Source organism: Cavia porcellus, unplaced genomic scaffold, assembly GCF_034190915.1.
Source record: "Cavia porcellus strain 051 isolate PalLab524CR breed Dunkin Hartley unplaced genomic scaffold, mCavPor4.1 scaffold_28, whole genome shotgun sequence".
Taxonomy (NCBI): Eukaryota; Metazoa; Chordata; class Mammalia; order Rodentia; family Caviidae; genus Cavia; species Cavia porcellus.
This window is the reverse complement of record NW_026947511.1, coordinates 30,293,904-30,309,783: the sequence shown is the minus strand read 5'-3', so window position 1 is coordinate 30,309,783 and position 15,880 is coordinate 30,293,904. Positions and strand designations below refer to the sequence as shown.

The 15,880-nt window shown below is 54.8% G+C and overlaps 1 long non-coding RNA gene across 1 annotated transcript; it reads right to left on the bottom strand.

Moving 5' to 3' along the window:
• Window positions 1–13,291: 13,291 nt before the first annotated feature.
• LOC106028503 (uncharacterized) lies at window positions 13,292–15,880 on the bottom strand. The gene is made up of 2 exons (XR_001202119.3): window positions 15,469–15,880; window positions 13,292–13,656 (listed from the first exon to the last, which is right to left on the bottom strand). It is a non-coding gene; the product is annotated as an uncharacterized LOC106028503 (long non-coding RNA).

Sequence of the window (15,880 nt, the reverse complement as noted above, 5' to 3'; positions counted from 1 at the left end):
AGTTGGTCTCAGCTCCAAGGCCCTGTCAGTTTCTGTCCTTGTTCTGTGTACACCGCAGTGTCCATTCAAGGAGCTCCGCCCAGGGCTGGGGAGTGCACACCTGGCCCCACTGGCTCAGCAGTCACCTGGCTGACTAGGGCAGGTGCAAACGGTGACTGATGACACCAAGCCAGTTGTGTAGAGACTCTTCGCACCATGTGACGCCAGTAACCCATTTCCCAGAGTGGAAAACAGGCTTGGGGAACCAAAGGTGATCCCAAGGGTCTCCACTTTGGGGGTCTCACAAACAATCCTTTTGTTATTTATTTGCTTTTTGAGACAAGGCGTTGCTGCGCAGTTCAGGCTGACCTTGAACTCAATATGTAGCCAAAACTGGCCTTGAATTCACAGCAACCCTTCTGCCTCAGCCACCCCATTGTTGGGATTATAGATTTGCCACTATGCCTGCCACAACCGTTCATTCTGCAGATGTTTCCTGTGCTTGGATATACTGTGCTGAAGGTGATCAGGCTCTCTCTTCCAGGTAGAGGGGAACTGAGTCTAGGAGGGTTGATGAGGTTGAAATAGCCACCCTGAGGCCAATGGACTTCGTCTGGGGGTGAGCTGCATTCAAGCAGCATCTCCTGGCAGGCAATGACAGTGTCATTGCTGTCACTGTCATTCCCAAGAGGCAGCACAACAGATTAGCCCTTGGCTTCATCATTGGTATCAGCCTAGGCTTCATCCTGTTGGCCATGTAGTGGCTAGGTGACCTAGAGCATGTCATCTAAACTCCCTCTGCCTCAGTTTCCTCATCTGCACATGAAAGCAACACCAGCACTGCCTCCAGGCTGTGGAGCCTGGAAGTTACCAAGCAGGTATAGTTATTGAGCACTTAGCCAGTCTGGCATGAAGTAGCCGCTTTGAAGAGTTATCTGTCCTGCCAACAAGCAGAAACTGACACTGGGTGTCAGGTCGCAGTCCAGACAGTGAACCCCAGAAGTGTGGGGACCAGCGCAGAAGTCTTTGGGAAGCCTGCAGGTGCAGGGCAAGGGCTCAGGCCGGGCTCTGGCCAGGGCAGTGGCATTAGGGGGAATGCAGGTCAGAGTGGAGGCCTGGCAGGGAGAGCCTGAACTCCAGCTCAGCAGAGAGCAGCACTCCGGCCAGGTCCCACCCCGCCGCTGTCACTACTACAGGTCTGCCGTACACAATGACTACAATGGCCAGGGAGTTGGCAAGTGGACAGGGCACATCGTAATTCTTTCTACGTCCCCTTCCCCTCCCCTCTCCCCCTTTTCTCCATCTCTTGGTCCCCTTCCCATTTGCAGAAGATCTAATTCCTGTATCTATTTTAGGTCCCCAATCTGCAGTTGTCACCAAGCTTGTCAATCAAGTGGCCTTGGGCAAAGAAAGCTTCACTGTGAATGGGTGAAAGACCCCCTCCAATCCCATGTGTAACCTGGCCACTCGGTCATCCTCGGGAAGCATCTCTAGGGCATCCCTGTGTGCTTGCTGCCATCAGGGAGGTCATTTCCCAATGAGGAGGAGAGGGAGGGGGGCAAACCAGGCTGTCACCACCCAGCACCTCCGTCGGGCTTCGGCTCTGCAGCCCTCAGCCTGCAAACAGACCTTTGAGGGCTAAGATCCTGGCTGCTAAACTCAGACACACCCTGCTGGGGAGAAAAGTGGCCCCCACCGTCCAGTTAGCCTGCATCGTGGGACAAGCACTGAGTGGGGCATATTTATTTTTCCTCTACCTCCTGGGGGAAGCAGAATTCTACTGAAATACCCCTCTCCCACGTGCCAATATGACAATCACAAATAGTGGCTGTGAGCCAGGTGTAGTGGTTCATGCTCTAATTCCAGCACTCAGGAGGCTGAGGCAGGAGGATGGCCAGGAGTTCAAAGCCAGCCTGGGCTACATACTGAATTCAAGGCCAGCCTAAACTACAAAATCAGACCTGGGGTTGCTGGCCTGACCAGGCCAACCTGGGAATAGAGGTTGTCCTGGGCCCAGCCTGGCCTCTGGACCCCACACCCAGGGCTCTACTTCCAGGACTTGTCTCAAAAAACACACAAGACAACAACAACGAAAACCTGCAAAAATTAGTGGCCCCTCCCGCTCCAGTCACTAAGGTCTCACCAGAAGGAGTAGAAGACAGGCTCCAGGCCCCAGCCTGGTGCCAGGTGTCACTATCCATTTCTGGAATTACACATAGTTCTGTCCCCAGCTGCATGGTGCTGCCCTGGCCACCAGCCTGGGGGGCTCCTCCAGCAGCCTTTGCATTGCCCTGTGTGCTGAGCATGGCACCCCACACCCTAAACCATCAAGTCCACCACTGCCACTACAGGTGCTGCACACATATCAATCATGTCTGGGTGTCCGGGCTGCAACTCAGGGGCGACTGCCATGGGTGCTCAGTGCCTCCCCCTGGTCCTCTATGGACCTGTCTCTCTCTAGTCTCTTTCTTGGCACCAAAGTTCGAGCACTAAGTCTGCACAGAGAGCAGGGTTTCACCCTCACTTTCTGTTTGTATTAATTGTAAATTTTTACTATAATTATCATCCCACAGGTCTCCCAGGTCAGTCACTACCACTGCCTGCTCTTGTCAATTGAGTTTATAGGCACCAAGGTGGCCACATACTGGGCTGCTGCCTGACCAGGCCAACCTGAGCTGAAGGTCTTCCTGGGCCCTGCTTAGCCCCAGACCACACACTCAGGGCTCTGTTTCCAGGACTAAGCTCAGGCTACAGCACTCACCACCCACCAGGGTCCACAACCTAGACCGGTGGATGGGCGCGGATCCGGTTGCATGCCCTACAATCTGCCGGTATTATTAGCTCTGGAGCGGAGGCCTTGGATAGAACACAATTCAAGGAGCTGTTGACTTGGCTGTGTTTCCAGCCCAGCAGCTGTGAGGGCCACACAGGGCACACACAGGGGCGCTGGCTCCTCCTAGCCCCCAAGCATGTTGTTGTGAGAGGTGAGAAGATCGCAGTTCCTCCCAGGGCACTGCTGATGTCAATGCAGAAGCCCCACCTCCCACGGCCTCTGAGTGACCCTGGGCAGCTGCCGGCCACTGGCTCCTCCCATATCTGTTTGTGAGGCGCTAGCTCCCAAGACCAGGTCTTCTCCCTCCTTTTGCCTGTTCTTGTCCTCCCCAGGCCCTGCCACCCCTGGCCTACCCCAGGCTGACGGGAGCCGGGACAGGGGGTTACCCTGCCCTAACTCCCTCTGCACCGTCCAGCCCTGCCCTGGTGGGGGCACCTGAAGCTGCCAGCATCCCAGGGGGAGCCAGGTAAAACTTGTTGCCTCAGATATGACCAATTCTATACCCATGGGGGTGAATAAAAAACTAGGCTCTGAGCCCCTTCCTCCTCTGCCTGTGTCTCCCCCTCTCCTCCACTTCCTCTTTCTCTCCTTGGCCTGCAGGCTATTGGGGATGTGGGGTACCCTGTGTGGAAATCCTTGCCAGCCTTGTGGTGCCCCACAAGGTGAGCTGTTGCATAGAGGGCTTTGGTCATGACACTTCCTGAAAAGGGACAAGAGGTGATGGCCCCACAAAACTCTGTAATGAGGACTGGGATTGAGTTCAGCATGAGACGGCCAGCAGTAAGAAAACCGGAAACTTTCACCACTGATCAGATGGGCTCAGAAGGCCTGGGTTTGGGGGCCATAACTGGGCCGTCCTCAAGGCACAAAGTGACAGATGACAGGGGTTGGGGCATGGTGGGGAGAGCTTCCCAGACTGCCCTGAGAGTGCCTGGGCCCGAGGCCTAGGAGTGAGGTAGGAGTTTTGTTTAGTTCGATGAGAACTTCGAGAGAGGAAGAGGCTGCACTATTAAGAAAGCATTTCAAAACCAGAGACCTAATCTAACACCACAATTCTACCAACGAGGAACCAGCGGCCCAGAATGGAGAAGTGATTTGCTACCTGGCTCTGCTGTGTCAGGCTTCTGCCTGGGCCTCGGCGCCCTGGGCTGCGGAGACAGAGTGTCTGCCCATGGATGAAGGCAGAGGCACAGCACGGATGGCCACATTCCCCACCTGAATCTGAGCCACAGCTTTGAGGAACACAGAGGGCAGGTGTCAGGGTCAAGAGCCATGGCGTCTCACAGAGCGCAACCAGATGCGGGTCTGGGATGGCCAGGAGGGCAGAGATGGCCTCTAGTCAATCCCCTGACCAATCAAGCAGGCTGCAGGTGGCCAGCCCAGGACAGCCTCTCCCGTGACTACCTGGCCAGGCTTCCTGGCTTTTCTCTCAAAGTCCTCACAACAGCACCAGGGACAGGGCCCCTTCTCACTTCAGAGCTGGAACACCGAGGCACCAAGCATAAGCTGGCCGGGGACCAGGCTGGCCCAAGACAAACACTGTTCCTGTCGTAAGGTCCGCTGTTCCCAGATGCCTGTTCCCAGCCCTGCTTCATGGGTAGTTGCCCCCCACCCCAGCCCTAGCTCTGTTTGTCCAACCCTGTGCTTGACAAGCTCCTCCACTGGCATTAGTAAGGACAGCCACCCTGACCAAGGTGGCTTCACAGGACTCCAGCCAACACAGAGCTCTAGGCTGTCTTTCAGCCTAAAGCAAGCAATCCCTGACCCAGAGTAGGACAGGCCGGGGACTTGAGACTTAGTCTTACAGGACCCTCCTGGTTGGCACTGAAAGTCTCAGAACCCCAGAAACTTCTCAGACCTGGAGAAAATGAGACAATTGGTCACCCCATGGGGTACACAGACTTCCATTTCCTCAGTGAAGAGGGACTTCCTCCTTCACACCAGTTCTGATGAGATGAGTAGAAGAGGCCACAGTCAGCCCCCCGACCCCCACGGACAGCCTGAAGTCACTAAGGTGAGCAGGGACTCCCCACCCTGGGACATAAATGCAGAGAGATCCCAAGGAGCGCCTGGTGAGGCCCTGGGCCCCTAACCCAACCCAACTTAAGACTGGGGACTGGCCACCCAACCCAACTTAAAACTGGGGGCTGGCCATTTTGAGGGAACCCCAGGTAGGGCAACCTCAGGGCTAGAGCCTGGCAGGGCCTGCCAGGGCCCCTGGATGGAAGCTGCCTGTACCTGTCTGGTTTGGGGTGAGTCATTTCCTCCTCATCTGGCTGCAGCCCAGCAGGAGGGGAGGTATCTAAAAATAGCAGGGCCCTGACAGGCCCAGCCCAGCCAAGATGCCCAGAGCTGCTCCCTGGGCTGCAGTCCCCACCTAGCCCCCTGCTTTAGGCCAAGGAGCACAATGGCCTTGAGCCGCCCCCTCACCCCCTGCCCAGGCTCTGCGTGGGCAGCCAGGAGTGGAAGAGACCTCCCAGGCAGACACCCAAGAGCTTGTAAGGGAGCCGGGGCCTGGCAGGCCAGAGGGCGTGACTCAGACATGGGGCTTCCCTAGGACAGTCACCAGCAGCCTCTGGTCCCCAGGATCTCCCCATACGTGTCCCCTCCCCACCCCCACCCCTGACACACACACGCAGAGGCACAGGGAGCCGCGCACGGCGCTCACGATCCGCAGCTGCCTGAGTCATTTCCCTCCGCTCAGCACGAAGCTCCCAGCTAAGTGGCCTCCCGTGCCCTCGGTGGTGGGGCGGAGACCAAGGCCCTCTGTGTCCTTGGGCCACACCCTGGGAGACCCGCCCTGACCTTAGAGATGACGTTTGAAGAGACAGCCAGTCAGGAAGGAACAGAGGAGCCGAGGCAGAGACCAGAAACACACAGGGCCCACAGGCTAGAACTGTGTGCAGTCAGGCAGATCCAGGTTCGAATCCTAGCATTGCTGCTTCCCGGCCCTGTGACCTGAGACAGGTTATTCTCTCCCTCCCTGCCTGTTTCCTCATCTGTGTGATGGATGGCAGGCACATCAAATACAACGATGCATATCAAGTCCCCAAGCAGCAGCTCTTCGCATGGAAGCTAGAAACCTGGGAGGAAAACCTTCTGGAGAAGTTTTTAGTCTCATTTCCATCCCAGGACCTAAGATAATATCCAGATGGCCACCCCATTCTCCCCAGTGAGGAGGAAGGAATGTGGGACAGTAGAGAAAAGAACCACCTTTTATAATAGCAATGGCCACTGTTGCCAGCACTGTGTGTGTGTGTGTGTGTGTGTGTGTGTGTGTGTGTGTGTGTGCGCGCGCGCATGCATTACTAGGGACTGAACCCAGGGCCTTTGCACTGACCTACATCCCTAGCCCTTTTTAAACTTTTAAAAAATTTCAGACAGGGTCTTGCTAAATTTCCCAAATGGCAGTCAAACTTGCAATCTTCCTGCCTCAGCCTCCTTCGGTCCTGGGATTTCAGGCCTGAGCCACTGCACCAAGCTGGCAATGCTTTATCTTTACTGCATTTTATTTCTCCTCACAACTGCCTTCAAATAGGCATCATTTCTGCCATTTTCCAAGTGAGAAAATGGAGGCCCTAAATGATAATCTACCCAACATCATGCAGCTGATTTGTGGCAAAACCGGGTAGCCTACACCTATAATCCTAGCTCTCTGAGAGGCTGAAGCAGGGGGATTATAAATTCAAATCCAGCCTGGAAAACTTAGTGACAGTGAGATCCTATCTCAGAATCAAAAGATAAACAAGGCTGGGGATGCAGCTCAGTACAAAGGTCCTGGGTTCAATCTCCAATACCATTTAAAAAAAAAATTCTGAGTCCAAACACCTGTGCGTCACAGGGTGCCACAGGCTCTGCTGTCCAGGGTTTGTCTGATTTTCCTTCCAGATCCTGTGGACGCTCTGCCATAGGACTGGGAAATGTGCTGGGCCTTTGCCAGTGGCTTTCTTCTAACCCCTTCCTGGGAACCATCTTGGGCCTTCTAGTGGGCCATACTCTCCCTCTAGGGGGCCCCATTACTTCAGAAGGAGGCCAATGATGGGGACCCATGACTCACTTAAGCCAACAGCTCTAAGGGGGCCACTGGAGGTTGCAGAGCTGGGCAAGCAGAGCCTGGCAGAACCCCGGCGTAGGCTCCTCTGCCCACGTCCTGGCCCGGTGGGAATGCGCTCAGCCTTCCCAGAACCGTCCCGCTTCCAGAGAGCGGTTACCAGGGAAACTCAGACCTTGCATCAGCCAGATCTCAGGTTCTAGTGGAGCCACCCCCAGCCTCTCTGGGGTTTCCCACTCTAATCTGACTCATGCCCCTGTCCCAGGCGACCAGAGAGACACCAGGCCTCTCTTCCCTGTTGCACAGATGGGAAGAGAGAGGCAAGAAAGTGCTTACTCCACCAAGTCGGGGCAAGAGCTGGCGGCAGCCCAGGCCAGGCAGGCCACAGGGGCAGCTGGGAGGGCGTGGCAGTGTTCCTGGTCTCCTGCCCATTCAGTTCAGCCCTTGTTTTTTGTTTTGGGTTTTTTTTTTATTATTTTTTATTTTTGAAATAGGGTCTCACAATGTGGTTGAGGCTGGCTTTGAGCCCGCTTTGCAGCCCAAGCTGGTCTCAAACTTACAACAATCCTCCTGTCTCAGCCTCTGGAGTGTTGGAATTACAGGCTTGAGCCACCATGCCCAGTTTGTTTTGTTTTTTGAGACAGGGTCTTGCTATGTAGTTCAAGATGAACCTGAAGTCACTGTGTAGCTTAGGCTGGCCGCAAACTCTCAGCAAGGCCTCAGCCTCCTGCCTCAGCCTCCCCAGGCTTGGGATTACAGATGTGCTTCACCACGCCCCAGCTCAGTTTAGCCATTTTGAATGTGCCTCTTAATAGGCACAAGCATCAGGAGGTCCTGTGCCCAGTGAAGGAAGGAGCAAAGGCTGCAGATCGGATGGCTTACTAGAAGGATTGCAGAGACCAGGGAAGGGGAAAAGCCAGACTGAGCCAGAGGCCTGCAGTCCCCAGCGCCCCCACCATTGCTTCCTGGGGAGTCCTCGTCACTATGGGGTTTAACATTTTGTGGCTCCGGCTCACTTAATCCTTGCAACTCAGTGATATTTTTGTCATCTTTCATTGCCAGATGTTACTTGTAGGGCTTAGAGAGAGGAAGCAACTTCCCCAAGGCTTGTTCCACCTGGCCTGGCCTAGCCAGTCCAGGAAAGGTTGTTCCTCAAACAGCTAGAGCCATGAGGGGCCAGTTGGCACTGGGCTCTCAGGTGTCTGGTGGTGCTGGACAGGGGTGGAGGACAGAGGTGAACAGGACAACCATGACCTGGGGGTGCGGGATTGGCACCGGTTGGCAGGGGTTCTGAGTGGGCCAGCTGTGTGCTCGCGTGCTCCCGATCCTCCTGATCCCTCCTCCCCAGCCAAGACCTGGCCAGACAGTCCCCAGCGACCCATTAACCCGGCAGGGCGGCGGCCAGAACCTTGTCCCAGACACCTTTGATGGTTGCCCTTTGCTCCGTCTGGACCGTGCAGACAAATGAGGGAAATTGAGTAAGCCAGCGAGGCAGGAAACTTCTGGCTGCTTTATTATGAGCACTCAGCAACTTTCAGCGGACTCCTGAGGGACTTGCTGGAGCTAAAAGAGGTTGGGTGGAGCCCAGGGGCAGCCAGGGCTGGTGAATTCTGCGCCGGCAATCTCTGTGCTTGGGTAGGCTGAGGCAGGAGGATTACAAATTCAAATCCCACCAAGGCAATTTAGGGGCTGCAGTTAAAGGCTGACATTTGGGGTTTTGAGTGACCGCCTTTGGTGTGGGTTTGATGTTTCATACAAAAAAAAAAAAAAACACCAGGCCTCTCTGGGCAGTGTTTTTGTGGGCTGTAACAAAACATTCTGCCTGGCCCTAACATTCAGAAGCACAGTGGCAGGGTGGGGTGGATTTTGAACTCTCAATAAATAAGTTTCCATTTGAAACAGAGATTTCTTGGCATAAGTATTCCTCTGGGGCTTCTCCAGGCTGGAGCTTCAGTTTGTTTTGTTTCTTGTGGTGCTGGGGACCAAACCGAGGCTCTGGCACGTGGGCGACCTAGTTCTGTTGTGATTTATTTGTTTTGCTTGTGTTGTTTGAGACGGGGTCTTACTATGTAGTCCAGTCTGGCCTTAATCTCACTGTGGAGCCCAACCTGCCTTGAATTCCTTATGATCCTTCTGCCTCAGCCTCCCTAGTGCCAGGACTACTGTTTCTAAACCGCCGATGTGAGTAGCTCACTCCCCGTTGCCTACAGAATCAGGTCCAAGCCTTGACTCTGCAGTCTTACCCTGGTCCCACCCTGCCAAGTAGCCCCACTGCCAACTGTACCCCTAGCTGCACCCCTGTACTGCGGGGCAGAGAAGTCTCAGCTCTCTCACACTTGCCGAGTTCACACTCTGGGCCCCTGCGCCTGCTGTGGCCTCCAACCTGGATACTTTTTCCCCTTAACCTTCAACTTTTCACCATCACCAGGGCAAATATCTTCCCAAGACTCCCCGTCTAGAATGGACCCTGTGACCCTACTCAGAGCTGCTCCCAGGCTCTTGGAATTAAAGGGAATTGGCACTTTCCCCACCTGACTGGGGGGCCAAGGAGGGAGAGGTCTTCTCGCCTGCTGCCAAGCCCCTGCCAGTGCCAGGGCACAGTGCATGCTCAGTGGATCCTCACGGACAACCAGAAGGAAGGGAGGACAGGGGATTACCAAAGCAGCCTGTATGTCCACGGGGACTGGACCATCCTAGAAACGATGGTTTGACTCTGCCATGAGACTTTTTTTTTTTTTAAACAGGATCTGTCTATGTAGTTCAGTCAGGTCTTGAAGTCACTATATAGCTCAGCGTGGTCTTAAATTTGTGATGATCCACCAGGCGTGGTGGCTCATGTCTGTAATCCCAGCACTCAGGAGGCTGAGGCAGGAGGATCGAGACTGGCCTGGGCTACAAAGTGAGCTCAAGACCAGCCTGAACTGCATAGTGATACCCTGTCTCAAAAAGACAAAAAAAAAAAAAAATTGTGATGATCCTCCTGCCTCAGCCTCCCAGGTGCTGAAATTACAGGAATGCACTACCATGCCCAGCCCTGCCATGGGATATTAAGGAACCATGTGCTCCTGCTGGCCTCAGAAGTAAAGAGAGAAAGTTGGGGGCTGAGGGTTTAGTTTAGCGGCATAAGCGCCAGCTTTGAAAGCAGGCAGTCGTGAGTTCAATCCCCGGTACCAATAAAAAGGAAAAAGACAAAAAAAAAAAAAAAGAGAGAGAGAGAGAGAGAAAGTTGTTGTCCTATAAGTTACTGTGGTCTCTTTGTTTTTATCTTGTTTATAGGTTTTTGTTTGTTTTTGTTTTTTTTTTTTTTTTGAGGCAGTGTCTCAAAATGTGCATTTGCCTAGCAAGGCAGGCGCTTATGCCACTGAGCTAAATCCCCAGCCCCTTCTTTTTTTTTAATCGGTACCAGGGATCAAACTCACAACCTCGTGCTTGCAAGGCAGGCGTGTGCATTTGCCTAGCATGTATGAGGCCTCAGGTTCAATCCTCAGCACCATGAAAGAAAGATATAAACAACAAATAAGTAGCTTCCACCCCAGCATCAAAAAAAGAAAGAGCAGAAAAGTGTAGCCAGCCCCAGGAGTAGGATGCAGGCATTTCCCGGCCGGCTGTGCGTGAGGAGCCTGCCCTCCAGCCGGCTCCTCCGGAAGCCTCTGAGCTGCCCGAGCCCTGCCCCAAGCTGGAGCTGCAGCCAGAGCTCAGGCAGAGCGGGGCACTTCTACCTCCTCAGCTGCCGAGGGGCTGCCTGCGAGCATGCCGGGACGCCTGGTGGCAACGCTCACACCTGGTGCCGGTGAAGACAGCGGAACCTGAGCCGGGCATGGTGGCACGCACCTGTGATCCCCGGGAGGCAGAGGCAGGGGGTCACCACAAGTTCAGGCCCAGCCTGGGCAATTTAGCGACTTTGTGGAACTCTGTCTCAAAGTAAAGATTATAAAAGGGCTATGAATTATAACAGGACACAGGCACTGGGGGACAGACAAAAAAAAAGAGCCAGTAGAACACAAAGGTGACCGCACTGATACCAGCAGTCTTCCCCCACTCCGGCCAGGTGATGTCCCCACAGGTGGCCATGGGCTATTAGCAGAACCAGAATGTGACTGGAAGTCTGGTCTCCTGCAGGTTGGGACCCCCGCTGACTCACTTCTGAGGACACAGGCCAGGTGGCACAGGGCCACAGGACGCTTTCCCTGCCCATGGGATGCTGAGGTGTGGTGAAGGCTCTGTGGCACTGTGGCCCTGTGTCAAGACCTCTGCCCCATTGCCCGCCATCTGCCCCATAGCAGCCCCCAGAGACCAACCGGCTGCGACACGCAGGGCAGCTGGGCCCGGGCAGAGGAAGGAAGAGCAGGCAGGGGTGCAGGTCACATGTCTGGGCTTCTGTCCCTTGGGGGCCTCTCATTCTGTTCCTCAGGAAGCACAGAAGAGTGCAAACGTCCCCTCACTTGAAGCAACCTCTGCCGAGTCTCTGTCCCTCGCCCGTCATCTGGAAGTCATGAAATGTTCTTTGGAAGCCACCCAGCTTCAGGTGGTCTCAGACCCATCATCCCTGTGCCTCAAATTCCCCAGTAAATTGGTGAATGCATGGACAGAGTTTAGAAGAGGTCCTAGCCAGGGGCAGTGGTCCATGGCTAACTGGCTGAGGCAGGAGGATCACTGTGAGTTTGAGCCCAGCCTGAGCAATGGAACGAGATCCTATCAAAACACACATAAAAATTTGCTGTGGAGATAGCTCAGTGCAAAGCCCTGGGTTCGATCCCCAGAGCCACACACATACACAGGCTCTTACTGTTCCATTTGTCTGCTGCCTGTGTGTGCCGGCTACTCAGGCTTTTTTTTTTTATGCAGGAGATCAAACTCACAACCTCCCGTTTGCCAAGCAGGCACTTATGCCGCTGAGCTAAACCCTCAGCCCCTACTCTGGCTTTGACACCTTCCTCATTGGCTACTGTGAGAACTGAAGTAGATAACACATGTAACATGTGTTCAAGTGGCCGTGTTCCATGTTTCCTTGTCTTCCTAAAGATAAACTAGGGGTACACATCCTGGTCCCTGATACGCTGGGCAGTAGCACTGCAGTGGGGTGACTTCCAGGGGACAGACTACAAGGCCTCACTGGCCCAGGACACACAGTTCAGAGGGCTTTAAGAACCACATGTCATGGAGCTCCCTGATTTGTTATCGTCAGCTCTTTCGAATCTCTCTAAACCAGCTCCTTCTGGGCCAGCTTTCCCAACACACTATCCTGGCAGCGGTCACAGGCCCAGGGCACTGGGCAAAGTGTCAGGCCTGCTACAAAATAGGTCGGAACTTTATCTGACCCCTGGCTGGCTTCTGGCCAGGAATACACTGGCTTGAACTTGCAGCCAGGCTGGAGGAGGAAAGAGGCTTTTTGAGCTGTTCAGTTTTACTGATCAATGCTGTTCTCACCTCGGCAATGCTTTGAAAATCCCAAGGCCCAATCCTGACCCCTGGATTCACAGGGAAGGGAGGGGAGGAAACAAATTTTCTCCAAAGTCAGGGGAGCTCACAGTGAGATCACCTTGGCCTCGGCGTCATGTGCAGCCGGCCTTTGGGTGGCTGGGACATCTGCCCTGCCGTGGCACAGACTGCCACACCCCAGAAAGAGCCCAGGACAATGGTAGCAGCAACAGCCAGACCAGACTGGAATGCAGCCAGTTTGGAGGCGGCAACTCTGCACACAGTTGGGGAGTCTCAGCCTGATCAAGGGCCAAGTTCCCGTCCTCTCCTCTGCGCTGCGCTTCAGGCTGGTGGCACCTGTGGTGGGCGGGCCCAGGCTGGTCTTAGCAGGTCTCTTTGCAGGTCCTTCTAGAGAGGACACTGTTTCTGAATAAAAGGGATTCCAGGAGTGACTCTGCCCCAGCGTGCACTGCAAGAAGACTGTGTCCTCAGTTCCTGGCAGCCACAGACGAAAACAGGACGGAGGCTGCAGCTCAGTGGCAGGAGTGGGCCTAACATGCTGGAGACTTTGGGCTGACCCCAGGCACCCTGCCTCAAAAAGACAAAAAAAAAAAAGTTCCAAGTCGATGGCAAGCCACCAGAGGTAGGCTAAAGGCACAGGCGCTCTCTGGAAGCCTCTGGAAGGAGCCAGTGCTACCAACACTTTTCCCTTAGCCTTCTTACCTCCAGGATCTTGAGACAATACACTTCTGTTGCTTAAGACACCAGATTTGTGGTAATTTGTGTCAACCCTGGAAAACCAACATAGTGGTAAAACACAGATAACATAAAGCACACTATTTTAGTCGTGTGTGTGTGTGTGTGTGTGTGTGTGTGTGTGTGTGTGTGTTTTGATTCGGGGTCTCACTATGCAGTTCAGGTTGGCCTTGAGCTCACTTTGTAGCCCAGGCTGGTCTCGAACTCGCAACAATCCTCCCACCTCAGCCTCCCAAGGGCTGGGATTACAGGCGTGAGCTACCATACCTGGTTTATTTTAGCCATTTTCATAGCGCACAGTTTGGTGACATTAAGTTCATTCACGTCGTTGTACCATTTTCAATTTTCATTTCTTTTGTTGAGGGTGGGGTGGGAAAGGCTACCAATATGTAGCCTAGGCTGGCCTCAAACTGGTGGTGATCCTCCTGTCTCAGCCTCCCAAGTGCTGGAATCACAGTCATTTGTTCGTTTGCTTGTTTATCTCTGGAGCAATACCCAAGCCCACGGGAGGGCTGCAAGAGCTCCCTCCACATCCCCTGCTGCTCGGCCACGCAGTGTGTTCAGCCGTGCGTGCAGCCAGCAGGCAGAGAAGGCAGACGACTTCCTGCTCCAGTGTCGCCTGTGTGGGGAGAAGTTATTAGCAATCATAGTTCCCGACTCCCTGAGCACTGCCTCTTCCAGGACAAGGTCAAGGGCTTTATCTCTCATCTCTTTTAGTAATAACTTACCAAGAAAGTGTCATTAGCCCAGTGTTTAGATGGGAAATTGAGCCTCAAAGAGATTAAAGTAAGTTGCTCAGTTTCGGCAGCCTAGGGACTGACATGAGGGTCTCTCTCTCTCCCTCACTTTTTTTTTTTCTGAGTACCAAGAATCAAATTAGGACTTCATGTTTTTCCAGCAGGCTCTGTGCCACTGAGCTATATTCCCAGCCCTTTTTGTGACAGGGTCATGCTATTTCACTAGATAGCCCAGGCTGGCCTTGAACTCATGGCAATTCTCCAGCCTCAGCTTTCCAAGGACTAGAATTACAGGCATGCACTGCCACACCCAGCAAGAAGAAGAGGAAGAGGAGGAGGAAAAAGAAGAAGAGAAGAAAAGGAAAGTAATGATCAGATTGAATCTGTGATCAAATAGCCCGATCCCTGAGATGCCATGTCACATGTCACACCAGCCCACGTGTCCCTGACCACATGTTCCAGAGAGACTGAGAACCCCAGATTCAAACCTGGCTGTCCAGGTGATTCGGAAAGAGTCTGGAGGGAGAAGGGGAAGCTGAGTTCGTGTGACAACTCCAGGCCGAGGTGCATGCTTTGAATATTCGGATGCACTGTGTGGGGGCTCCATGCTACTCTTGCCCGGGGCTCCCAAAGCTGGGAACCAGTTGGCCATGGTTCCCTCAAGATGACAGATGATGACATGTGGCCTCTCGTGGTGGCTGGGGTTTGGAAAGTCCCCCAAGTAGGAAAAGGAGCACAGCATTGCCACTCAGTGCCAGCCACCCCAGGATGTGCCCCCAACGCTAGCGATAAACACAGGAGCCTGAGCACAGCCACCCGCCCCGCTCAGGGAGCCTGGGCCCCGTGTGGACTGTCTCAGCCTCCGATCCCATGTTTCCCTCCTGCTGCAGCTGCTTCTGTCGCACAGGGTAGAGACACCGCGCGGGCTGCTGGCCATAGCGAAGGCACACCTTGCTGAGGAGGGCAGACAGCAAGGGCCGTGCTGGCAGGGCCTGGCGGAGCTGGGAAGAGAGGCTGCACGGAAGGGAAGGGGTGCAACAGGGGAACAGGGGAAAGCAGGTGTGGGGTGTGCCCCTGTAATCCAGCACTCTGGGAGACTGAGACAGGAGGATCCCAAATTCAAGCTCAGCCTGGGCAGTTTAGCAACTTAGTGAGACCAAAAATCAGACATAAAAAGGAAGCTGAGGCTGAGGCTCGGTGTGAAAGCCCCGGGTACTGGAAAAAGGACGGGGATCACTTGGGCAAGGACCCAGGGTGGCAGATCTGGCATTGTGGCCCTAGATCCAAGTGCAGCTCCACACTGGAGCTGATCTGGGCCTGAGAGCCAGCCAGGGGCCCAGGGGAAGCTGGGAAGTCGCTGAAACTGCCCCTTGGGATTTCGCCTTTGTTCCCAGACCCCTGTAGCCAGGGCCAGGGCAGACGGAACTGCAAAGTACCAGCAGAGCCCTCAGGGCCTGGCAGTGGGCCTGGTGGTCTCAGACCCATTTCCCTGACTGGGAAATGGAGGTCCTATTCTCACCCAAATTCCCACAGCCAGGCCAGTCTGACGGCAGGGCGTGGGGCTGGAGAACCAGACTTTCCTGCCCCTAGTGAACTCCCCTGAGCGCTGGGGACAGAGCACCCCACTGCCCTGTCCCAACCGGCGGAGACCCCAGGACAAGCTAAATACAGTCACGCCTAGAGGTCATCGTTACCCTGCTTTGCAGTGAGACGCCGATCCCCAGAGGCCAAGTGAGTTCCCGAGGGTCACACAGCAGCAAATGACCAGTGACCAGCCGACGTCAGAGGGAAGAGCGCACGTAGGCCGGGCCTGCTGGCTGGCGCCTGTGCACCCAGGCGGCGGTGGGGACAGCTGTGCTGACCGCAGGCGCGGGCGGCCCGGGCTCCGCTGACCTCAGCGGCACCTGACGCCTGCGTGAGGACAGAGCGGGGACACGCTGTACGCAGAGGCGTAGCCCCCGGCTCCCCAGCAAGCACACAGCGTGCTTCCAGAGCCCGCAGATTTCTCAAAAGCCAGCCTCTTGGAAGAGGTGGCAGCAGTGACTGTAACCCGAGCCCTGCGCCTCGCGCCTGGTGTGGGGGGCACACCTGGAGTCGCCTCCCGCT